The sequence below is a fragment of the Elephas maximus genome, chromosome 20 (assembly GCF_024166365.1).
Source record: "Elephas maximus indicus isolate mEleMax1 chromosome 20, mEleMax1 primary haplotype, whole genome shotgun sequence".
Lineage (NCBI taxonomy): Eukaryota > Metazoa > Chordata > Mammalia > Proboscidea > Elephantidae > Elephas > Elephas maximus.
Window position 1 is genome coordinate 18762897 of NC_064838.1, and position 25526 is coordinate 18788422.

Sequence of the window (25526 nt, forward strand, 5' to 3'; positions counted from 1 at the left end):
CTCGACGGCAACAGGTTTGGTTTGGTTTGGTTTTGGGTTAAAGGGGGATCATCGGTTTCTGGGAACATGACAGACACTAGTAAATACGGAAAATACACATAACAGGAAAAGATGGTCATGTCCCTTCTCCCTAAAAATTATGATGAATAACCTGATGAGGTAAATTCTGTTAGAAAAAATATGCCCAGAGTCTTTCAGAAAACCTTTGATGGTACAAAGTTTCCAACAACTTTGGCTTTCTGCAGAGCTGTAACAATGTGAAAGGCTTAGGGTGGGATCTTCTCAATGAACAAAACCGCCTTAAATTTCCCCAGAAACTCAAGATGAGGTCATTATGGCCTTATTTCATGGCAGTACATTTCATCACCAAGTTGTAAAGGAACCAAAAAAGCAATTACTCATTCAATTTTGCATGTGGTCCATTTGGATAGTCCAGCCTTCAGTGTCTAATAAACAAACCAAAAAACAAAGTTCTTCTGGGTCACATTACATCTTTTATAAATCCTCAGATCACTGTATGAGTTGTCTGAAAAGGTTATACCAGAAAACAATGACAGAGTTTGTCCCTTCTTTCCAAATGAGAGACTCTCTCATCCTCAGGGTGCAATTGTCCTGATGGGCTTAGAATTTTTATCAGTTTCCTGCACTCTGTAGGACGCTTTCAGCAGATTTTTGCCCGCTGACTTTTCAGACGAACAATCATAAACATGCACTCACCCTTTCAGCTGGCAGGCATCACATCCATCCATTCATGGTTGACAGCAGAACCAAGAAGGGATCGAAGCCCTCACCATTGCCCAAATGGTTGGTTCGGAAACTGGAATTGTCAGCAAAAGCTCCTGGGACACTGCAACACAAAAATATTTTTTAAACGTAACTAAGATGTAACTTCTAAAACCACCACTTCCTTGAACTTGAAAACAGCAAGACAGACATACAGTCTAGATGGGGGAAAACACCTTCCCAATGAGGGTATGTCACTGTATCAAGTGTGATGCTGTCAAGTATCAACCAGAAACACCGTTTTGAAAGGTATGTTTACCAACTACTTCAACACATACACCGAAACGCGGCCATTTATTGAAAACCATGTACCACTTTAATTATTTTAGCATTACAAAAAAAAAAAAAAAAACACCTCCTATTATAAAGTATTCAAATAACAATAAACTATTTTAACTCAAATCTTAAAGGGATAAATGCACCATTTCTTTTCAAGTAATGATCTTTTCCAAAGAATGAAGAAACACATGAAAACATTAAGTAATAATTATTCAAAATGTCCTGTACTGCATGCACTGCTGTGGTTTTTAAAACAATAACAATGAACATTGAAGTTAGTAGAAGTAACTAGAATAATGTTTTTCTCTATAAATAGTTCTATTTTATTCTCAAAATGGTTATGAATTACCTAAGTGTTATGAATTGAACTGTGTTCTCCAAAAAGATATGCTGAAGTTCTAAGTCCTATCTCTGAAAGGGCAACCTTGTTTGGAAAAAGAGTTTTTCTTTTGTTATTAAGTTAAACAAGGTCATTATCAGAGTAGGTTGGGTGCTAACCCCTTCTGAGTGGTGTCTTATAAAAGCGAAGAACAGACTCAGACACAGTTGCACAAAGGGGAAGGATGCTATGTGTAGATACGTCTACCAATTAAGGACACCAAAAAACTCCTGTGACTACCAGAAACTAGAAGAGATCAGGAAGAAGCAAACAGAGCACGGTCCTGCTGACGCCCTGAATTCAGACTCCTAGCCTTCAGAACTGTGAGACCATGCATATTTGTTCTTTAAGGCCCCTCACTTTGTGATACTTTGTCAAGGCAGCTCTAGGAAACTAACACAACAACACTTGTAGAGATATTTCCATCAAGAGAAAACATACTGTGCAACGTCCACACCTCCAAGTCAAGAAGCCTGAATCCTGGACCAAGTACGTCAGCCATCAGCTATGTGACCCCAGGAGAGCCACTGGATGTTGCAGGGCTCCAGTCTCTCGGTCTGTAAGGTCAAGGCATTAGCTGACAATCTCCAAGCCTCTTCCAGCTCTAAGCGTCTGTCTTTTTTGATAAAGCATGCTTATCCTAAATAACTTATATTAGCTTCTCTTTTAACCTTCCTGGTTAAAAAAAAAGATTTTTACCACAAATTGCTCTTATGCAGAACAGCTATCAGCACCAAAGATTTGCTGTGGGCAGAGGGCTTTACTTAGGAGAAGCCTCACCTGGGTACCAGTACCCATCCCTGGCGAGCCAGCACCCACAGCAGCTGATGCATCTCCTGGGTGCCCACACCAGACTTCCACTGCTCTCCAGAGAGCACAGCTCCAACTCCTGAGGAAATCTGTTCTCATGCATCCTAGATCAGTGCTTCTCAAACTTTAGCGCACCTAAGAATCATGTGGCCAGCTTTTTAAAAGGCAGATCTCTGGGCCCCACCCCCAAAGATTCTGATTCCGTAGGTCAGGAGCGGGGCCTGAGATCCTGCACTTCTAACAAGCACCCAGGGGAGTCTGATGCTGCTGAACACCAGTGACATTTTCAGTCCAAATGAGGACACTCCATTCTTCAAACCACAAGCAGCCTTGAGACCCAAGAAGCATTCCCAAGGCTTGAAGAGGTTCCACAAAGCTCTGGGGTCTATAATGCATAGTGAAATAGAAGTGGACTGAGGTTGTCTACCATATTTAGTATAAAATCCAAACTTCTTTCCATTGCCCAGAAGGTCTTACATAATCTGGTGCATAATCTGGTCACTTGCATCTGTCTAATGTCACCTCAAGCCACCAACCGACTCCCTAGCTACACTGCAGATAAGGTGGCCTTACTTCTGTTTCTGGAAAGCCAAGTGTTTCTGCCTCAGGGCTGGTTCACTTACTATTCCAGCTACCCAGAATACTAGTAGCCTATTCCTACACTAAGGAGTCCTGCTGGCACAATGGTCAAGCCTTGGAAATCCTATGGAGCAGTTCTGCACATCAGAGACATCGAGTCTTTCAAGGACAGATACTTATTCGAGAGTTCTACCACTTTTACAAGGAGCCATGGTGAGGCAATGGGTAAACTGCTCTGTCCTACAGGGTTGCTATAAGTCAGAACTGACTCAATGGCACACAACAACAACATTCTTACACTACTTGCTCCTTCTCATCAGTGAGTCTTAGGGACAAAAGCCACTTCAAAAGGCCTGCCCTGTGTACCTACTTAAGCTAGGTCCCACAGCTACTCTCAGCTGCTTCACCTTATTCGCTTACTTCATAGCTCATCATAACTCATAATTTCTTTTTCTTGTGTCTCAGTCATCTAGTGCTGCTATAACAGAAACACCACAAGTGGATGGCTTTAACAAAGAGAAGTTTATTCTCTCACAGTGCAGTAGGCTAGAGTCTGAACTCAGGGGCACTGGCTCCAGGGATAGGCTGTCTCTCTCTGTTGGCTCTGGAGGAAGGTCCTCATCATCAGTCTTCCCCTGCTCTGGGAATACCTCAGCGCAGGAACCTCAGGTCCAAAGGACGTGCTCTGCTCCCAGCACTGCTTTCTTGGTGGCATGAGGTCCCCCTGTCTCTCTGCACAATTCTCTCTTCTGTATCTTAAAGAGAATGGCTTAAGACACTATCTAATCCTATATATCTCATCAATATAACTGCCACTAACCCATCTCATTTCATCATAGTGCCAGGATTTACAACACATAGGGAAATCACACAATGCTGGGACTCATGGCCCAGCTAAGCTGACAGATATTTGGGGGGGACACAATTCATTCCATGATATCTTGTTTATTCACTTGTCTTCCCCACTAAAATATAAGCTCCATGAGATAAAGGAATTTCTCTGTTTTGTTTATCACTGTACCCCAAAACTTCAGGAAAAATGCCTGGCTCATAGGAGTCACTCAGTCTTATTTATTAACAAACAAATCAATGATTGAAAGAATTAAATCGTCAACATTCTGTAAAATAATATATTTGCCATTTATCGAAAACTCACTGTGTGTCAAATAGTGTTTTAAATATTTTACAACAGTTATTTCATTTACTTCTATCTTTGCAACAAAGCCCCTGGCAGATTAGCACAATGTGCAGATAAGAAAACTGAGGCACAGAGAGTTTTAGTAACTTGCCCAAGATCCCCCAGTAGCAGAGGCTTGACTCTGTAAAGCTTATGCTGTATATTTTTCAGGCTGATACACTAATATAAAAATTCTGAGTGCCTGCCTTGCACTAGACACCCTCTGACTCAAGCTTGCTCCACTGAGTTCTGGCTGTGAGACCTGGTAACGGAAGTTATTAAGCTTCCTGAAGCTGAGCTTCCATGGCACACAGGGCACAGGCTGGACTAAGGCAGCTACGACAACCTCAGATGCCCACAGTCACCAGGCAGATCATACAAGTGTGTGAGACAGGCCAGGCAGAAGCTAAAAGGGAGAGGCCTGCGTGTTCCCCACTAAAGGGGCAAATACTGCACTGCCCAGGCTTCGAGAGTTTTCCATTTGACAAACAAAGGCAGTCACTGAGATTACCATTTTCTGAAATTTCAGAATTTTTCAATAATTTTTTGATTGTTGTTGTTGTTAGTTGCCTTCAAGTTGACTGTGACTCAAGGCGACCCCATGTGTGCAGAGGAGAACTGCTCCACAGGGTTTTCAAGGCTGTGACCCTTCAGAAGCAGATCACCAGGCCTGTCTTTCCAGGTGCGCCTCTGGGTGGGTTCCAACCACCAAAACTTCAGCTAGTAGTGCTTAACCATCTGTGCCCATCCAGCAACTCCCAAGTTTTTTATACATAAAAAATAAAATAAAAACTTGCAGCCCCTGCCACCAAATGATTGCTATTGTGTGCCACCAAGTCGATTCCAACCCTATATAACAGAGTAGAACTGCCTCAGAGGGTTTCCCTAGGCTGCAAGTTAACGGATGGGGATCGTCAAGTCTCTTCTCCCACAGAGCAGCTGGTAGGTTTAGCAGCCAAGCTCTTAACCTTTGCGCCACCAGGACTCCAGGCACAAAAAGACTGCTGAGGTCATACCATGTCTCCAGTTCTACGATTCTAGAGCAGTTCGAAGGACTGAGGGGCCCTTAGAGCAAACAGAGAAACACATGGTAGGTGGGTGGGTGGATTATCTTGAGCAGATTTTCTAAGGAATTGGAAGACCAGGTGGAAAATACATTCCATAAAATCAGAATAGCATATTCAAAGACTTTGGGGGTGAGCAGAGCCCTGGGGGCACAGTAATTAAGAGCTCGGGCTGCTAACCAAAAGGTCAGCCCTTCAAATCTACCAGCCGCTCCTTGGAAACCCTATGGGACAGTTCTACTCTGTCCTATATGGCCACTATAAGTCAGAGTCTATTCGATAGCAATGGGTTTCGGTTTTTGTTTTTTGGTTTGGGGTGAGCATAGGCGTATCACTAGCAAAAAACACCCACTTAGGAAGGGAGCTGGTGGGGGGTTTCACAGGGCAGTTTAATTTTTATTCAGGATTTAGAGTAGTGACAGGTTTCATAGTTAAGACATAATTTGGTCAAACAAAGCTCTAAGAGTATAATCATTACTACTGTTGTCTTGCTTGATTTCCTGATACAGTAAAGTAACCAGGTATATCCAAAAGTAAAGGAAGACCCACCACTATGGTTTATGCAGATTGTTTTGTTTGTATGTGTGTGTTCTGTTAAAAGTCCAAGAGATTCAGGGCTGAATTCCATCTCCACCAAGCTCTATTAACTTTGACCAAAGTCCTTAAGCCCTGTGAGCTCTAGAAATGAAAAATACAGCAATTGAAATAAAAAACACAACAGGAAGATGAAACACACCAGAAGAGAAGATAGATATCTAAATAAATTATCCAGAACACAGCCCAGAGGCAAAAACTGTCCACCTAGAATTGTATACCCAGAAAAATTATCTTTCAAAAATGAGGGTGAAATCAAGATCTTTTCACACAAACAGAAGTTGATCACCTCTCTCTAAAGGGCATTTTGAAAGATGGATTTCAGGCCAAAGAAAAGTGATTTCAGAAAGAAGATTCTCCCTGTTTAAGGCGAGTTAAGTGGGAGCTAAAATAACGGTGAACTTGTGAGCAAATGAAAGTAAATGTGTTAGCAAAACAATGCGCAGGTTTCTAAATTAAAAAAAAAAGTCTGACAGCACCAAGGAGCCCTGGCAGTGCAATGGTTAAGCACTTGGCTGCTAACAGAAAGGCTGGCAGTTCAAACCCACCCAGTGGCTCTACAGGAGACAAAGCCTGGTGATCTGCTCCTGTAAAGATTACAACATACATTAGCACCACTCTGGGGCCTCTGGTAAAGGGCCAGAAAGTAAATATTTTAGGTTCTGTGGGCCACAGGGTTTCCATGGCAACTACTCAACCCCACCACTGTGGAATTAAAGTAGCTATAGGCAATATATTCATGACTGTGCATGGCTGTGTTCCAATAAAACTTTCTTGGTTAACACTGTAAAAAACAAAAAAGCTTATAGCCCAGATAACCTGATGGAACACCTCTACTCTGTCACATGGGGTCGCTATGAGTCAGAATCGACTGGAAGGCACCAAATAACAACAATAACTGACAGCGCTGCCATTACTTGCTTTCTAAAGCAGTTCCCTCATTATTAATACTGTGGCCTGACCCGGAAACCCCGGTGGTGTAATGGTTAAGACCTACGGCTGCTAATCAAAAGGTAGGCAGTTCGAATCCACCAGGTCCTCACTGGAAACTCTAAGGGGCAGTCCTACTCTGTCCTATAGGGAGCTATTCTGTCCTATAGGGTCGGAATCGACTCGACGGCCATGGGTTTGGTTTTTGGTTTTGGTGGCCTGACCAGTCACCAACACCATGGATCTCAAACATAAGTATGCAACTGAGCACTTGCTTGAAAGGCAGATTCCCGGACTCCACAGTTCAGAGATTCTCAATCAGGTCCTAACAATCTGCATTTCTAACAGGTACCCCAGGAAATTCTGATGAAGGCCGGCCCTTGTCTGTACTCTGAAGATCTGACCACTTTACAGCAAGGAGTTCAGTGAGCTACCCAAGGGCTAAGCCCCCAAGAGGTTAGGCTGAAAGCACCACCCAGCCTTTGTTCTTCTCCACTTTACCAGAGCCCCAGAAGGCACCTTGACCTAGCAGGTCAGCAGTATCCAGGCCTCAACCCTGCTAATCAAGAGCTGCAATAAATTAAAAGCCCATTAAAATATTTTGGAGAAATGCCTAGAAGCACTGAAACATTAATTGTGCCATATTCAATCTGTTTTCCTAGAAATCTGAAAAGCCAGATTATCATCTTGGGGGTCATTAGAAAGGATGAAGCTTTCTCCCTTTTCAATTTACATATTTAAAAATGCATGTATGCTGTCCATGGCTAAGGCCCAAGCTTTCTAAGTCCCATGGCTACTACAAACGCCACAGTCTAGCCAGGGAATAAGAAGTCTGGGATGCCATGGGGCCTGTCTTGTTTTTCAAAGCCAGGAAACCAAACGCTCAGGTTCTGTCATTGCAAAACAGCTCCGGGAAAATAGGTAGAGGTTGCAACAAAACAACAGCGATGTTTTCTTGTTTTGTTCTCCCCTGTTTATTTTTCCCTGAAGCCATCCTTGCTCTGTACAAAAGTCTACAGGGAGAGGGAAAGAGCAGCTGTGGTTCCCTGAGGCCAAGACCCAGCAATCAAGTTGTTTACCAAACACTGCCAGGCACCAGGAAAACAACAACAGCACAGGCAGCCTTTGCATCTGTTTTTCAAAAACAATCTCCCAAAGTCTGGGGCCTGCTTGGAACTTCCCTGCAAAGCTGAGAGGAGAATTTGGAAACCAAGAGGATGAAATGCAAGTGGGATTGGCCCCCACGGCCTGAATGTAACCCATTACTCCATCTCTTTTAAGGAGTGCCTGCCCAAAAAAGGGAAGGTTTGGGGTCTGCAGCTTTAAGAATTTCCAGCAGTGGCTCGATATGGACAATGTGCATTTCCAAGCTTGCAGTGGCCATCTTAGCAAACTGGTTTCATCTACTGAGCCTCCAACGCCTCACAGACATCTAGTAGCACTTCTCAAACTCAAGCCAGCACCAGAATCTCCAGGAGGGCTTATAAAACGCAGACTGTTAGGTCCCTCTCCCAGAGTTGCTGATTACATAGGTCCAGGATGGGGCTCGAGAATTTCTAATAATTTTCCAGGTAACACTGGTGCTATTGGCTCAAGGACCAAACTGTGAAAGCCTCTGTTCTCTAGCTAGATGTTTCCTAGCCATGCTGAGGGTCTGGAAGCTTGTTTCTTACCCTGCCCTCTCCCATGGACTGTCTGGGTGAGGGTGGCAGTGCAACACCCAAAGGAGTGAATGAAACACACAAGTTTTCCATGTGCTTCTCCAGAGCCTCTGTCCTCCCTGGGTGCACAACATCCAACAGGTGCCCTGCCCCTTGGCTTCCACTAGAGTTCAACCAATGGGAGGTCTCAGGAGCACAGAGAAAATGGAGTATTTATTCTCCTGGCGCTCTCTCACCAAGGCACTGTGAGTTAACTGCCCCCCTCTACGAAAGGCCACAGCTCCTGCCAGGCAGCCCTCTGCACACATCTTCTGTCTGCAGGTTCCAGCTGCCACTACCCGCCTCTTGTCCATTTTGGCCTACAAGGGGTAAACACCGTCTACTTCCTGCAGGGACTGACTGATACGAAGTCAAAACCAATGTGCTGCCCAATGGATCTCCCTTGGTCTTATAATGCTTAATCTGGAATTTTATGCACATATACTATCTATCTACACACACAAAACCAAAAACCAAATTCACTGCCGTCGAGTCGATTCCGACTCATAGCGGCCCTATAGGACAGAGTAAAACTGCCCCACAGAGTTTCCAAGGAGCGCCTGGAGGATTTGAACTGCTGACCTGTTGGTTAGCAGCCATAGATAGCCCTTTACCACTTCGCCACCAGGGTTTCACTCTACACACACATGTGTATGTTATTATTGTTGTTGGGTGTCTTCAAATTGACTCTGACTCCTAGCAACCCCATGTGACAGAGTAGAACTGCCTGTCATAGACTGAATTATGTCCCTAAAAAACATGTGTGAACTTGGCTAGGCCCTGATTCCCAATATTGTGTGACTGTCCTCGATTCTCTGATCTGATGTAATTATTCTCCATCTTGTGATGTGTTGTAAATCCTAACTTCTATATGTTAATGGAAGCCCTGGTAGTGCAGTGGCTAAGTGTTTGGCTGCTAACCAAAAGGTAGACAGTTTGAATCCACCAGCTGCTCACTGCAAACCCTACTGGGCAGTTTCTACTCTGTCCTATTGGGTCGCTAGGAGTTGGAATCGGCTCAACAGCAAGGGGTTTTATTTATATATTTTTTCCATATATATTTTTTGTATATATTTTCATATATATTCATATATGTATAGTCACATATATATTCATATATATACATATGTACAAGAAAAATCAAACACATTGCCATCAAGTCAATTTCGACTCATGGTGCCCCCATATGTTACAGAGTGGAACTGCTTCATTGGGGTTTTTTTTGGCTGTAATAGTTATAGATGCAGGCTGCCAGACTTTTTTTCTGTGCTGCTACTGGATGGGTGCAAATTGCCAAGCTTCAGGTTAGCAGTCAAGCTCAAACTGTTTGTGTCAATATGTACACACACACACACACACACACACACACGTACATATATATATATATATATAAGCACAATATACATACATATCTTTTTTATTTATTAAGAATAATGCAGCTAAATCAGATTGGTCAGAAGGCCTGGCAGACCACAGCGAAGGCCATTTCACGTGGTTCGCACAAGTTCTCCTTTGGGTCCCACATGCCACAAAGAACAGTGGGGCCACTTTGTTTAATTAGTTACACAACCTGATAGGAAGGAACACATTTGCGAGAGCTTCAATCCTTCTCTAATTTACTAACTTAGTTTCCTTTGTTGAAAACGGTACCAAAATAGAAAGGGAACAGAAGTGGGTGGAGCAGGCTCCATCACCAACCCCTGTGAATAACTTTCTGACAATGCTGAACCCTGTTCAAAAAGCTCATCGGCTGCAAAATCCTCCTAAGAAAGGTGTGTGTTGTCAGCTCATAAATAAAATGCCAATCTGCCTCAATTATTAATGCTCAGTAAAGAACAAATAATACATTGCTTTTAAAATAATAATAACTCAAATGTACCCTAATTAAACATCTGTCTGAACAGCTAAGTTCTAAAGTTTTAGTCAAAATGGCCACCCAAATTTAACCCAATGGTTCACTACATCAATGCCCAGGGCCTCAGCAAACCCACCCTAGCTCATTTCAGTTAAGTTTCCCAGAATTAATCACTACACCCACCTCTCACTTATTGACATGGTTAAGATCCAAAGACCAGGTCATTATGTGAAAACAAGCATTATGTGAAAATGGAGGATGACCACATCAGATCACAAAATGGAAAATGACTACATCGTTACATAACTGCCAAATCACATCATTATATACCTGCCAAACCACTGAGAAACACAGCCCAGCCAAGCTGACACATAACCTTAACCATCACAGCCAGCATTACTCTTGCCTCACACCTTGGCGTACATTATTGCCAGATGTGTGACGTTAATGCATGAAATAGTTGGATAGGAGGTTTTTTACTACTGTCATAAATACGAAATGTGGCATACAAGACGGTCGGTAAGTGAGGAGTAGGTGTAGTACTTTTACTAAACTTTCACTAGTGAGACTTCTTTCAACTCCCCAGAGGATTCTTTGGTATCTACGCTCAAAAACAAGTTTTTAAGTGAACCCACCAGGTTAATTAGACACATGGGAAACACGGTTTATATGTAATTACTTTTCTGCCTCACTGATGCTCAACCAGAAACCTCTTGTTTGTTTGTTTGTTGATTGCTTTCCTTCACTAAAAATCTTCTTAACATTTCATTTGAAACTTGAGGGCTGAGGAGTTCTTCCTGCTGCCTGTCTGTTCTACCCCTCTCTCTCTTCCCAGTCAGAAGCCCAGCTTATGCCTGAACTCTTGTATAGAAAAAGACTGATTAAACTATGGGCCCCCACCTTCTATTTGCCTTCTTAAGGAAGAGATGCACACCATCCAGCCCCCTCCAGGACATTCCAGAACCCCTCTTCTGTGTTCAAGAAGCTCCATTCATCCCTGCACAATGGCTCCAATATTCACGTCTTCCCACTGTTCTCAGAGACAGATATCTTAATGAATTCAGAGACTTGGCTTTTTCCCTAAAGCTGCTCCTCTCCTGGCAATGTTTTCCAGAAGCCACTCAACTCCACACAACTTAGGGCAAATAAAGAGGGAAGAAGTGGCCCGTCTTTAGTGCCTTCTGATAGAGCCAGGGTATCGCTCTGCTATCAGCCCACCTGGCCAGGCACCTATCACCAAAGAGAACACTAGCGTACTTCTTCTCCACTGTGATTCCTAGATCCTTCAAAACTCTTCCTTTAGTGACCACATGTCAGGGAACCATTGCTCCCAGCCCAGCCACATGGCTTTTACTTCTAAATGCCAAGGATACTCTTCTACACCTTTCTTAGATATTTCAGTATCTGGTTCACAATTTCTGTCTAGTTCCCTTCTGGGTGATCACGTCTACCAATCTCAATATCTATGAAGATGGTCCTTCAACAGCTTGGCCAAGGTGTACAGCAAGGCCTGGTACAGAGAAGGCACTCAAAAAGATACTTGCTGAATGAATGAATACATGACTGGTTATCCTAACTTTCTTAACCTGAAAAGCTTCTAGTTCACTCAAGGAGCAGTATAGTAGGGTAGATGAGAGAACAGACACGGAATCTGATGGGCTAGATCTGATCCAAGCTCTGCCGCTTGCTAGCTGTGACCTTCGGCAAGTTCCTCTGTACCTAAAAATCTGGGTTACTGTTTGTTCACACACAGTACAGGCTTACTGAATGCCAGTTAACTGCTACTACTTTATCTACACCTGATGCATACCCAAAGGTAGATCTCAACATCCCTTAGAACTGCTCCACCTCTAAGACTTTGAATTCTGAAATTCTCCATTGACTACAACTTCCTGTCATGCCATCTCTTGGCCGGGGGTCCTTTCTCTTGAAGTTGGCCCTGGAACAGGTGAAACATGCCACCACCACAGAAGTCCATAGCTCCTCCTCACATGCACAATTCATCTTCCCCTTCCGGAACTGCCTCTCTTTTATGCCACCTCAAACTCAGTCCATGGCAATCGGCGTCCTGAAAACCCCTGTATCACCCCGGATGGCCTCATCTTTTCTATCAACTTCCTGTTCAAGTTTTGGTTCCTTCACCAGAATGAGCTTGGTGAGGTCAGCACGGGGTGGGACTCGTGTTGTTTTGTTTGCATATATCCTGGATGCCTATACTACCATACTTAGGACATGGAAGGTCCTTACACGTGCTATTAACCTGGAGTTCCTCTGGGGTGCCCGGAAGAACCCTCATAAGCCTACTTGGCACTTAATCTGTAACAATGTGCTGTTTAAGAATTATGGGATCTCTAAGTTCAGTTTTATGAATACCTTCCACTCATGGCTCAGTTCAGTGGCACAAAATACAAACCTTCCATTCCCACTGGCAAACTGGGTTAAGCTAAATTAGCAGGGCTTATGCAAGGCGGGGCACCTGCTGGCAGGGTGAGTGGTTTCCCTGTCCCTGAGGCCCAGGGGAGCCTAGGTAGCTCCCTGGAAGGACAGTCAAGTGAACAGATAGCTGGCTGCCATCTGGGCTCTTGAAAAGTCTTTGTGGTAAACATGTTTACTTTCTTTTCATTGGCTAAGCTTATCACAATCTCAAGTATTTTGTTTTGAGTCCTTCCCTATAAACATGTTTACTTTGAGATGATGCCTTTTTTGATAGCTAGCACACTTGTTTTTCACATTTTTAAATTCAAAACATATTTTTCACAGCCTGTGATAAACAACTCAAGATGGTAAACAAATTATATTATCTCACCTTCACACTAGAGAGGTGATCCCTAAGTATCTGTTTAAATGTTTGCACCAGGTTGTGGGTAACCAAGGCTCTCTACTGGATAAGAACAAGACTCATATTCATATTCATGACGTTACTAACAAGAAAAAACTACAATGAAGGATACTGCAGAAGGTGGAGGGTAGCAAACCTAAGCCCCAGTTTCCCCAGTGGTAACAATCAATGGGAAGCTGACCACAGTGGCACTAGAGGTTGACTTGTTAGCTGATGGGACGCATATCCTCTGTGAAAAGTTACAGCTACATAACAGCTGACATGGAAGAAAAATAAGACAAGTTCTCAAAGACTCAAGAAACTAACTAGGTCACAATGTTAGCTACGATGTATTTTGAGGCTGGTTTTCTGTGATGATTTTTGCCAGCCTTTCAATTAGGAAAAAGTAACAGCTTCAAATGTGAAAGGAGGAGAAAGTCTTCCATTACTGAAAAGGGAAAAAAGAAATTTAAAAAAAAGGCCGGGGGGGGGAGTAATTTTCAAGAAAACCAACGGTCCTTGAAAGTAAGATTTAAAAGTGCCATTTAGGATTTAGGAAAAGTCATTGGAAGAGTCAGTCTGGGGGTCCAACATGTGAAGTCCCATCACAGTTGGTAAAATCTCCCTTCTAGAGACTTCTCCAAGCACCAATATTCCAACTAGAAACAAATCCATCTAACTACAGCCTTCAAGGTTAATTACAAACTACTTAAAGGAACAGAAACATAGAGGCCAAAATCTTAGTTAAGCTAAATAATACCCTCCCTCCCACTTACTCTTCATCCCAAATTATCTTCTAAGTTCATGCCCAAGGTAAAGAATTTTAAAAACAACAACAAAATGTTAAGGTCGCAGTACCATAATATGACCAAAATCCTTAATTAGTAACCATTATTACTTCATCACGTACGGCAGTATAAAAAAGCCACAGTTGGCATCTAACGAATTCTGACTCAGCAACCTCACGTGTGTCAGAACAGAACTGTGCTTCACAGGGCTTTCGATGGCTGATTTTTCAGAAGTAGATTGCCAGGCCTTTTTTCTGAGGTGCCTCTGGGTGGGCTCAAACCTCTGGCCTTTCAGTTAAAAGCCAAGTATGTTCACCAATTCCACACCCAGGGCCTCCATATGATAGTACGGGAGGAGATAACACTACAAGGCATAGCAATCCCATCACGGCACCTTACCCACCATTCAAGATGGATAATCTACAGAACACAAAGACATCAGAGTGTAGAGGTACTAAACAGACCTGTTTTTCAAAAATATAACAGGCTTTGGGGGCCCATCAAGTCTGGAGGAGGAACCAAGGGCATTTTGAGGCAGCTACCATCTCTGACGTTCAGGAAGGAGGACCAAGATATAGTAGCCTCCTGGGTGGTGTCAGCAGAAGAGCAACAAGGTCCAGGGACAGGGCACTGCATGACGACTTAGTAGGAAGACCACATGTTGTCTCAGCTTTGCCAACAACTATTTTAGACTTGTGCAGGTCAGTGAGTTTCTCAGAGCCTGGGTTTCCCTTCCTATTAGGTGACGGCATTGAATCACACCTATGTGAACAATACCATGTCACAATTTTATCTCTCTGCCTAGGTTAGGGTAGATCTCTCTTCTAGCAAATTATCTGTGTACCAATATTACAACTAGAAAATCGAGAACACAGCTTCAGGGGACAACCCGAGAATTCCACGTGGTATAATCCCATCAATACAATACTTGGAATGCTTTCGAACCACCCACGAGAGCACCTAAGCTCCCACAGCTTAGAAGGCGCAGAAATGAGACTTCAAATTACCGTGACACTTGCTAGTGACTAATCACCAAGCACACTTCAGCTTTCAGGTGCCTGAACAGACAGCTTGACTCAGTGGAGAAAGGGTTCCTCAGTCAGCCATGCCCATCTGACCCACTGTCTCAGAGAAATTTTTCCTCAGTGTTAAAAACTAAAACAGTTAAATAACAACAACAAAAAAAAATCACTTGTGAAGCCCTTCCAGCCAATGCTTACAAAGTTGAAAGGGAAAAAATAAATAAATAAATAAGCACAACAGTAAGCAGACAGAAGAAAACGACTAGGCTTAAAGTTATCCAAAGTATGATGGCTGCACCTCCTTTCAAGAAAAGAGGCGCACACATTCCAGGGTGTGGAATGATGTGGTCTGGAACAGACTCAGGAGAGCAGGAGAAGCACTGAAGATGAGGACAGCTGAAGTGGTGAAATGGCTGCCATAAATGTAAGAAAGAGAAAGAACACATTAGTTTTTCACACTGGGGTTCAACGGAATGGTACAACTTTTCAATATTCTCCTGAAAACACCCAGTTCTAAGGCCAGCTAATATTTATGGAGTCCTCAGTCTATGCTGGAGGCCAGGGTGGTGCAGTTTACTTGCACAGCTGCTAACCAGAAAGTTGTGGTTTGAGTCCATCCAGAAGTACTTTGGAAGAAAAGCCTGGCTATCTACTTCTGAAAAATCAGCCACTGAAAACCGATGGAGCGCAGTTCTACTCTGACACGTATGGAGGTACGATGAGTCAGACCTGACTCGGGACAGCTGGCTTGGTTGGTTTTTTTTTTTTTGGTAATGTATGTCAGGCAGAGTGTACTAAGTCTTCTCATACATTGTCTTACTAATCCTTGCAACAGTGACCCAAGCAAGTATTCTCATCTTCTAGGTGAGGAAACCAAGGTTCAGAGAAGTTAAGTCCTTTACCCAAGGTGACGGCTAGAAAGTGACAGAGCCATGTCTATCTGAAACTCAACTCTGCTCTCTTAACCAGGACTGACTACTACTGAACACGACTCTTCCAAGAGTTCAAACAGGAAATGTGAGAACATTTGGAAAGGCTCTAAAGGAAAAGCTGAACTGGGAATACAAGGGTTATAATTCTACCCTGATCTCCGCACTGCCTCCGATAGTTTAAATCCCTGGGCCTTCTTGGTGTGCACAGTCAGGAGAATCCTGGGAAGTAAGGAAAAAAACGAGCCAAGGCAGCCCTGGGAATGGAGCTTAGAAGCCGCGGTGGACATCTCCATCTAGAAAGGAGACAAGGCGAAGGGGTTTGTACAGATGAACCATGCACCCGCTCATTCCCTGCAACAGGCTTTCTGCTCAGTCTCCTCTCTGGCCTCCCTCTTCCTTCAGAGTCACAACTATGGGCACTGTCCCTGCTTCCCCTCCCACCCCTCCTCTCCACCAATGTCTCCTGTCTAAAGCCTAAAGGATGAGATTATCACTTCCACCCGGAAGCCTCTCAAACGAAACTAAATCAAACATTTATTGAGCCCACTCTGATTAACTGTGGTACATGTGTTGGGGAGCAGAGGGGACACCCAGGCGCAGTCTTCTTAGCAGCACAAGAAGTTAAGTAACAATATGCAATTTAAATAACTTTCCAGGCAACAATGAGAGCTGTGTCATGGGGAGTACATGATTAATTGCCAGATGAATTCTACAGACAATAACTGCTACAAAGTTCAAAAGGAGGGAGAGATCTCTTCCAGCAAATATATTCCAGGTTGTAATCACTCCCCTGAGTTCTAGTTCCCAATCGGCTTCGACCCAGAGCATTTGGCTCTGGCTGCCTGGGGTTCAATCCTAGCTGTGCCACTGATAGGTCAAGTTATTCAAGCTCTCTGAGCCTCAGTTTTGTCAGCTGTAAAATGGAGGTAATGACAGTTTCAGTGTCATGGGATAGCTTGAGAATTAAATAGGAACAATGCATGTAAGCCTTACAGCAGGGTCAGACCAAAAAAACCAAACCAGTTGCCATCACGTCGATTCTGACTCATGACAACCCCACGTGTGTAGAGTACAGCTGTGCTCCATAGGGTTTTCCAGGCTGTGACCTTTTGGAAGTGGAACTTCAGGCCTTTTTTCTCAGGTGCCTCTGGGTGGTCAAGCACTTAACAATGTACATCCCCCAGGGACTCCTAAAACACGGTTAAAACAAAAAAACACCTGTTGCCATCGAGCCAATTCTGACTCAAAGCAACTCTGTAGGACAGAGTAGAACTGCCCCATAGGGTTTCCAAGGCTGTAATCTTAACAGGAGTGGATTGCCAGGTCTTTTCTCCCATGGAGCAGCTAGTAGGTCTGAACTACCAACGTTTGTTTCAGTTAGCAGCTAAGCACTTAAATCACTGCACACCAGGGCTCCTGAGAGCATGGTAAGTGGTGTTATTATCATCTCCTCAAAGATCTCTGGCCCTTGCCTCCATGGACTCATACCTACCACATGAGTTCTCAAGCTCTCCAGAACTGGCTCCCCTTTCCCTGTGTCTGCCAATGCCCCGTCTTCTAATATAACAAGCCAGAAGCCTTGTTAGGTCGTTCCACTCTGCCCTTCATCTCAATACCTATCGGCCACCACATTCATATATGACTTTGTCTCCATATTGGCTCTTTGTCCACTTCCAATATTCTAGGACAAGAGCAGGAATCAGGGAGTCAGGGTGCCTGTATTCCACTCCCACCTCTGTGACTGAGCAGCACTGTGATTTTGGACAAATTACGTAACTTCTCCAAACCTCAGTTTCTGCATCTTTAAAATGGAGTTAGTGGGAGTCCCCACTGCAAAGTGTTGCTGTGAAAGATTACATTACACGGGTGCAAAGATTAAACTTGCACAGGGTCTGGCCCGCAGTGAGAGCTCAGCACACGAGAGCTGGTCTTCTCACCTTCCTTGGACCACACAATTGAACCTGGGTGTCTCCCACTGGTCTCTCCTCATCCTTCTTCATCAGTAACTGCTATGGACTGTGTTCCCCCAAAATATATGTGTTGAAACCCTAACTCCTGTACCTGTAAATATAATTTGCTTTGGAAATAGGGGTTTTCTTTCGTTACGTTCATGAGGCCATGCTAGTGTATAAACCAAAAACAGCAAACCCACTGCCATCGATTCAACTCCAACTCACAGTGGCCCAACAGATAAGAGTAGAACTGCCCCATAGGGTTTTCCAGATCATAATCTTTACAGAAGTAGACTGCCACATCTTTCTTCCATAGAGCAGCTGGTGGGTCCAAACTACTGACCTTTCACTTAGTAGCCAAGCGCTTAACCTCTGTACCACCAGAGATCCTTCTACTAGTGTATGGTGGACCCTAAACTTCATCATTTCTGAGTTATAAAAAGACCAGAATAGACACAGAGACACACACAGGGAGAAGACAGACACCAAAGAACATCCTAGAATGCCAAGGATCGCCAGCAGACACCAGAAATTAAGACAGCGGCTCACAGAAGGAACCAACATGGCCAAGACCCTAATCCTTGGCTTCCAGAACTGCAGGAAAATGAAGTTCTGTTCTTTGAAGCCACCCAGTTTTCTACTTACGTTATATTTTATGGCAGCACTAGGAGACTAAGACAGTGACCCATATAGCATAATTATGGCTCATTTTTCTTCTGTGCCCATCCATCTAATACGGTTTCACAAATGGAAGAGAGCCACTCTAATATACGGCGAGGGACAGAGTAAAGTGGCACAACCGTTCCAGGGGGTGACTTGATACAGCTTCCACAGCCTGAACACCAGGTATTCCTGGTCACTGGCTGTTCTCTGGAATTGATTCTAATGAAAGAGCACTCACTGGGAAAAATTCAGCTGCAAGGATACAAACAAGTACATCACAGCATTGTCTATGTTATATATAAAAAATACATATAAACAGTCAATTAAAAATTAAGTTCATTATGATTCATACTTATGATGAAATACTACACAGCTATTAAAAGTGCTGTAAAAATAAACAAGGACAGAGAAGGGAATATGATCCCAAAGTCATACCAAAATCACCAAATGTTTGCTGAAGGAAGTGTTGCTAAGTAACAAAAAGTAATAAAAACGTGTTACAAACATTGATTCCTTTTAGAGTTTCAGTATTTACTGATGTGTGCTGACTGCAACAAATGAGCACATTATATACAGTAGGTGACTGCACAACCAAGGGGCCCTGGTGGTGCACTGGTTAAGTGCTCAGCTGCTAACCAAAAGGTTGGTACTTCAAACCCACCAGCCACTCTATGGGTGAAGTACCTGGTGATCTACACCCGTAAAGATTACAGCCTAGGAAACTACTCTGCCATATAGACTCACTATGAGCTGGTATCAACAACAAATTCCAAAACCATTTTAAAGACATAAAATGGGGACACAGAGAAATTACATAAGTACCTTGTCCGAAGTCACAGAGCTAGTAAAGGAAAAACTAGGGTTTAAACTCTTATTCCAAAACCTTGCTCTTTTCTAACTGTTGCTGCTGCTCATGAAAGTACTAGTATATTTATAGCTACATTAAGTATATTTCCATAGAAAAAGAGCCTTGAAAGGCAGAAAGAAAAACACTAGCTGTAATTCTCTAGGGGGAGGGATTATACATAATTTTTATTTATTTTCTTTGGTTTGGTTTTTAAATTCTTTATGTTAATCATAAATCACTGTTACAAGAAGAAAAAGAGAACAACATTTTTTCCTGTTTTAAAAAACTCAGATATCAGTCCATCCTCTTCCCCAGCCCTGTGATGGATGCAGTTGCTGGCTGGGCTAGAGTGGAAAGGCGGTGTGGCTCAGCGGTTGGGGTTCAGGGGCTAGAGGTAGATCTCTGGAGTGTGGATTCTCTGTAGCTTTGGCAAGGCTGTTAGGGCTACTGTGAGGACGGAACAGTGCATGCAAAGGGCTTTGAGCAGGGTTCGCACATACTAGTTTGCAAATATTACTAGTTGCCATCGAGTTGACTCCAACTCACAGCGACCCCATGTGTATCAGAGCAGAACTGTGCTCCATAGGGTTTTCAGAAGTAGGTCACCAGGCCTTTCTTCTGAGGTGCCTCTGAGATGACGTGAAACTCCAGCCTTTTGGTTAGCAGCTGAGCATGTTAACCACTTGCACCACCCAGGTTATCTCTGTAAATATTAGCAATTAATACTGCTAGTGTCATTCTCACCATACTCAATGCATTTAACAGCCTCCCTCTGGAGATGGTGAAAAAGCCAAAAACTTGGTCTAATTCAGTGTGTGCCAACCTCTTTTAACCCATGTCTCCTTTTGATAATCATGAGATCTTACAGCCACCCCTCCTTGGCCCCTGATCTCCCTGTGTTGGCCAAACCAACAATGTGGACAGGTCTACAGCGTGACTGTCTGGCTCTGAACCCCAGCTCCTACGCTTGCTGGCTCTGAAATCTCACGGATATCGCTTACTCTCTCTGGCTCAGTTTCCTCACGGGGTTGTCGTGAGGAAAGAAGGGGGTACTGTATGCAAGGCCATCAGCCCTGAGGCCAGCCACACTAAGTTCTCAGTAACATTACCTATAATTATTACTTCAGCATCTGCTCACACGTCTCTACTCTCCAAGTGGATTTCATCAATCTTTACTCTCAATAAAGGTTTTCTTCCCATGATTTTCCATAGAAACCCTGATGTCATAGTGGTTAAGAGCAACCGCTGCTAACCAAAAGGTCGGCAGTTCGAATCTACCAGATGCTCCTTGGAAATCCTATGGGGCAGTTCTACTGTCTTTTAGGCTTGCTATGAGTCAGAATTGACTCGATGGCAATGGGTATTTTTTGGTTTTATTATAATATGAAACCAATTTTTTCAAATGACACACGCCCTCCTGGAGACTCTGATTTCCTCCCCAGCCCGTGGAAGAACAGGGAGTAGTCTCCAAATTAAGAATCCATAGGGCTTTGGCAGTCTGAGCCTGTACTGGTCCTGCAGAAGATGTAGGCACACAGGTATGGCGAGATAGCAGGGTTTCTCTCCTCCCCTAAACGCCCAGGTGCACTTTCCTCCACAGAGTTCTCAGTTACCGTCAGTCTCCTAGCGCTACTGTAACACAAATACCAGACACGGTGGCTTTAAAGAATAGAAATTTATTTTCTCACAGTCCTGAAGACTAAAAGTCTTAATCAGGGTCTATCCCTTCCTTGTCAGTAGGCCTGGGTGTTCCCTGGCTCTTTGGTTTGCATACAATTTTCACATGGTGTCTGTCTTCCCCCATATGTCTCTGTGTCCATTCCAGCCTTTTATACCTCATAAGGGATTAGGTTTAGGACCCACCTCAAAGTTCCTAGGTGGCACAAATGGTTTGTGCTCGACTGCTAATCTAAAGGTTGTGTTACAGGAAGAAGGTTCTTGCCTCTCATTGGTCAAGAATGCGCAGGTAAGGCATGTAGTTTTCCACATGAGCAAAGCTTTATTGAAGAGGCTTGCAAGCAGAGATGAGGAGGGCCTAGAGCAATGCATACCCTCATCTCACAGAACAAAAGACAGGCCAAGTTTTTAAAAGTTCTTGGGCAGGAAAAGATTCATGTTTATTCATAGGCACAGGCGTGGATATGTTAACTGAGGTGCCCATGCAGCAGCTTTCCAAGATGGCTCCTGTCCTGGAGGCCTCTGGGATTCGCAGGACTTATTATGGGGTGTCACGCCTGCGCAGTCTCCCGCTCCCTGGGGCTCAATTCCCTGGCTGGGGCTGTAGCCCCTCACTGCCCCTGGTGGAAGGTCACACAGCGGTCACAGGTGAATGTTCTGCACATGTCCCTGGGCCTGGTCTTCTCCAACTGATTCTGAAAGGCAACTTTAAAGAAGTTTGTGGGCGATTTTTAGATACCCTGCCCCCCTGTTCTGGGGAATGGTTTTGTTTCTGTGTCCTGGCCCATTTCTTGTTATTTTGTTTGCAGATTTGGGGTCCCTTCTGTTCTTTGTCTTAGTAAGTCTCTAGGTTCCACACTCAACCCCCTATTACCCCCCTTTCAGTATAGTCTATTTCTCTTTTACTTGCTTTTCCTCTAACCACAGCAGTCTCTTCACTGTTTCTCAAGCAGGCACCCTTCGATCTCAGGGCCTTTGCTCCCTGTCTTAGTTGGTGGTTCAAATCCATCCAGTGGTACCGTGGAAGAAAAGGCCTAGTGATCTGCTTCTATTAAGGTAACAGCCAAGAAAATTCTATGGAGCAGTTCTACTCTGTAACACCTGGGGTCACCATGAGTCGGAATCAGCTCAAAGGCAATTAAGAACCACCACCACACTGGTATGACCTCATTCCTATAGCAAAAGAAACACCCAATTCCAGACAGGATCATATCCACAGGTACAGAGGCCAGGATTTTGATACACATTTTGGGGACACAATTCAATCCCTAATACTGTGGCACTCCTCACAGTCCCCAGATCTACAGAGCAAGCCAATGCCCTGTGAAATGTTCAACAAAGATCCCAGCCCAGAAGCCAAACTTTGGCCAATCCAGTCAGCAGGCCCAGCTATCGTTCACATCTGTTTGCAAAAAAGGCAGGAGAGAAAATGTTCATTCCTGGCATGGACTCCCCATTCTGGGCTCACGAAATAAACATTAATCAAAGTTGAAGGTCATTTTTAAAAATCACTTCGTACTTCATTAAACCAAAGGAAAAAAAAAAAACCAACAAAAAACAAAATGGAGTTTCTTGAACCACAGCATATAATTTACAAAGTGCAAATATCTAAGATACGTGTGCTAAATTTAAAGAAACAACTATTATTAAACATCCCATTATGTAAGGCAGTGAAATATATTTGCACTCGTACATCCATTATATTTCAACTGAGCCTCGCAATGTTTGGCAGTTGTTTCCTCCGGTGATAATAAAAGGCTTTTCTTTCCATTAAATATCTAAATGAAGTCAAATAGTGTATGTTAAATAAGTCCATAAGTCCTTCTGTATGATGCAATGAAGTCCTGAAATGCTTATCTGCTGAGCACTCTAACTCAAAGGCCGGTGGTTTATGTCCCCTGCGGAGCCCCGGGACCCTGCTGGCTTGGCCAGACTGTGAAAATAAGCTTCAAATGACCAAACGCAACTGCAACTTTAAAAGTAGGAACCAGACCAGACACAACAAACCACAGTGTAGTCAGCCGAGCTTGTCATAATTCATGTATGTGGAATTCAACTGTAAAAGCGTTCACAGAGCGCTAAATTTCCTCCATGGGGCATTCCATGCGGAATGGCAGATTCTGAAATGCTGCCGATAAACGACTCCTGATTACAAGTCTACAAGTTGTAGCATTAATCAAAGAAATATTTATCCTGACCTTAGAACAGCTTGGTCTGTGCTACCAAACCCTTAACAATCAGGCAAATGCCAATATTTTCCAGTATCCAGGTTATAAAACTATGGACATTACTAGCCGCCCCATATTAACATTGGGCTGGTTGTGTGTTTTTTTCTTTTGAATTTTATTTCTACATTATTCTCCATTTCGATGGCCTATATAATGATCATTTATAGCAATTCTTAAAAAAAAAAAAAAAATCTCATCATGGTTCAATGACTCAAAAATATAATTCTTGCAGATTTTTAAAAGAGAAACTTAAACTGAATGGATAAATATACACATGAGTAGATTTCAAAGCCATGCATGTATATATAGATGTAAATGCATGAAAATGTAATAATCCAATTAGCACATCTTTTCTGCAAAGTAAATTAATCTTAACAAAACTGGCCTACACCTCAGGTAGGAGTTGGGGGAACTGCCAGTGAAGATGATGGTAACAGCTGACATTCACTCAACATTTACCGTGTGCCACGCGTAGTGTTCAGCCTTTGACATGCATTTTCTCATTTGGGCCTCCTCACAACAACATTCTGATGGAGGAACGTATATTTTACCAATGAGGAAACTATGGATCAGAGATGTTGAGTCACCTGCCAAGGTCACACAGCAATTAAGTGAAGGAACTAGGATTTGAATCTAGTCAAATTGTGCTATATTGCCTCCTAGTGGTGCTTTGGAGGCAGGATATGGGGCCTGGCTAAGGGTAAGGCCCCAAACCAAACACTTATAAGACCTCTTATTCTGGCTGGGGACAGGCAGCACAGCGTAGCCCCAGCTCAGGTCAGGAGAAGATCCAAAGAGCAGACACACTCTGCAAGAAGGTGAAAAGCCAAAAGGGGTATATCCTGCCTCTCCTGGAGACACAGACAGGCAAAATCCCCACCCCAAAATGAATCCCTTCCCAAATATTACTTTATTGCTTTGTTACCAAAAGCATATGAATGTTCCTGAAGGGACTAACTCCAGGCAAGGAACACTCAACTAGCACGTATTCAACACAGAAGAGTTAGGCTGCTGTATGCTGTCGAGTCACTTCCGACTCAGAGCGACCCTACGGGACAGAGTAGAATTGCCCCATGAATTTCCAAGGAGCGGCTGATGGATTCAAACTGTCAGCCTTTTAATTAGCAGCCAAGATCTTAACCACCACGCAACCAGGTCTCCAGAAGAGCTATAGCACTACTCTTTTGTCTAGAAAGCAATCCAACTTTTCCTGGGTGATAAAAGATTGATAAAGGGATGAAAGAAGCAGAAGAGTTTCACTGTCCATTTTCCAAACGCTTCTTCCTACAGTAGCTAGTGACTGCCCAGGAGGCAGTAAGAGACCTGAATGGGAGGCAGCAGCCTTGGATTTCAGTTTCCACTCTGCCCCACATCCTGGTGTGGGGTCTCCTCCTCCCACAGTGAGGGGGGAAGGAAAGATCCTCTCCAATCCATGTTTATCTCAGGCTTTCTGTGACTCTGAGAGCTCCATGATTGCATGGAACCAGCACTCCACTCCAGCAAAGTACAAGAACTAATAGCTAGTAGCAAGGGAACATCATCTTTAAGAGCTAAATGGACAAGATTCTTGACAGGGGCCAGCTGGGACTAGGAGCACACAGGAGAATCCCAGAATAACCAATAAGTCAGTTTTAGGATAACATGAAAACAATTGCCAGGCATCCCCAATTACCCAGCTCCCACATCTAGCCCAGACCACATTTTTCAGCTCGACATAGGACTCTATCTGCCACCACCTCATGTCCCCCTGAGACATCATCTCAGACTCAACATGTCCAGGACTTGATCTTCCCCTAAAACAGGCTTCACCCACATCCTTCTCTATCACAGGTAATAGCAACTATATCCTTCTACTCACGCTCAGGTCAGTAATCTTTGAGTCAATATTGACTCACATCTTTCTCTCAAATCCTGCATCTATTCCATTAGCAAGTCCTATGGAATCTGCCTTCAAGATTGATCTAATATCTAACCACTTCTCCCCACCTTCGCTGCCAACTTCCTGGTCACAGCTTGGTCACCTCCCATGGGTTACTGTAAAAGCTTCCTGTGAGGTCTCCCTGCTTCTTGCCTTGTCTCCCTATGGCCTGTTCTCAACATGGCAGCAAAAAGGATCCTGTTAAAATTTAAATCCAATCAAAGCCTCCAATTATGTCAGGAAACTCAAAATGAAAGTCAAGTCCTTTAAGAGTGTGGCCCCAGTTTGCTCTAGGTGCCCATCTCACACCACCCAGCCACAGGAGCCTCTTTGTCACCATCATTAGGCACCCTAGAGTTGATTTTTGATTCATAGAGACCTACAAGACAGAGTAGAACTGCCTCACAGGGTTTATTAGGCTGTAATCTTTAGGTGAGCAGATGGCTAGATCTTTCTTCTGTGGAGCGCCTGGGGAGTTCGAACAGCCAACCTTTTTCGTTAGTGGCCAAGCGCTTAACCATTGTAGAACCA

The 25526-nt window shown here is 43.7% G+C and overlaps 1 protein-coding gene across 1 annotated transcript in view; it reads right to left on the minus strand.

Annotated features, from left to right (window-relative positions):
- Positions 1 to 756: 756 nt before the first annotated feature.
- The window catches only part of EIF4E3 (eukaryotic translation initiation factor 4E family member 3), a 306432-nt gene continuing 281662 nt past the window's right edge, over positions 757 to 25526 (minus strand). The window contains exon 8 of the transcript XR_007514459.1: positions 757 to 847. The gene's annotated coding sequence lies outside the window, so the exon portion shown is untranslated. The remainder of the gene's footprint in view (positions 848 to 25526) is intronic.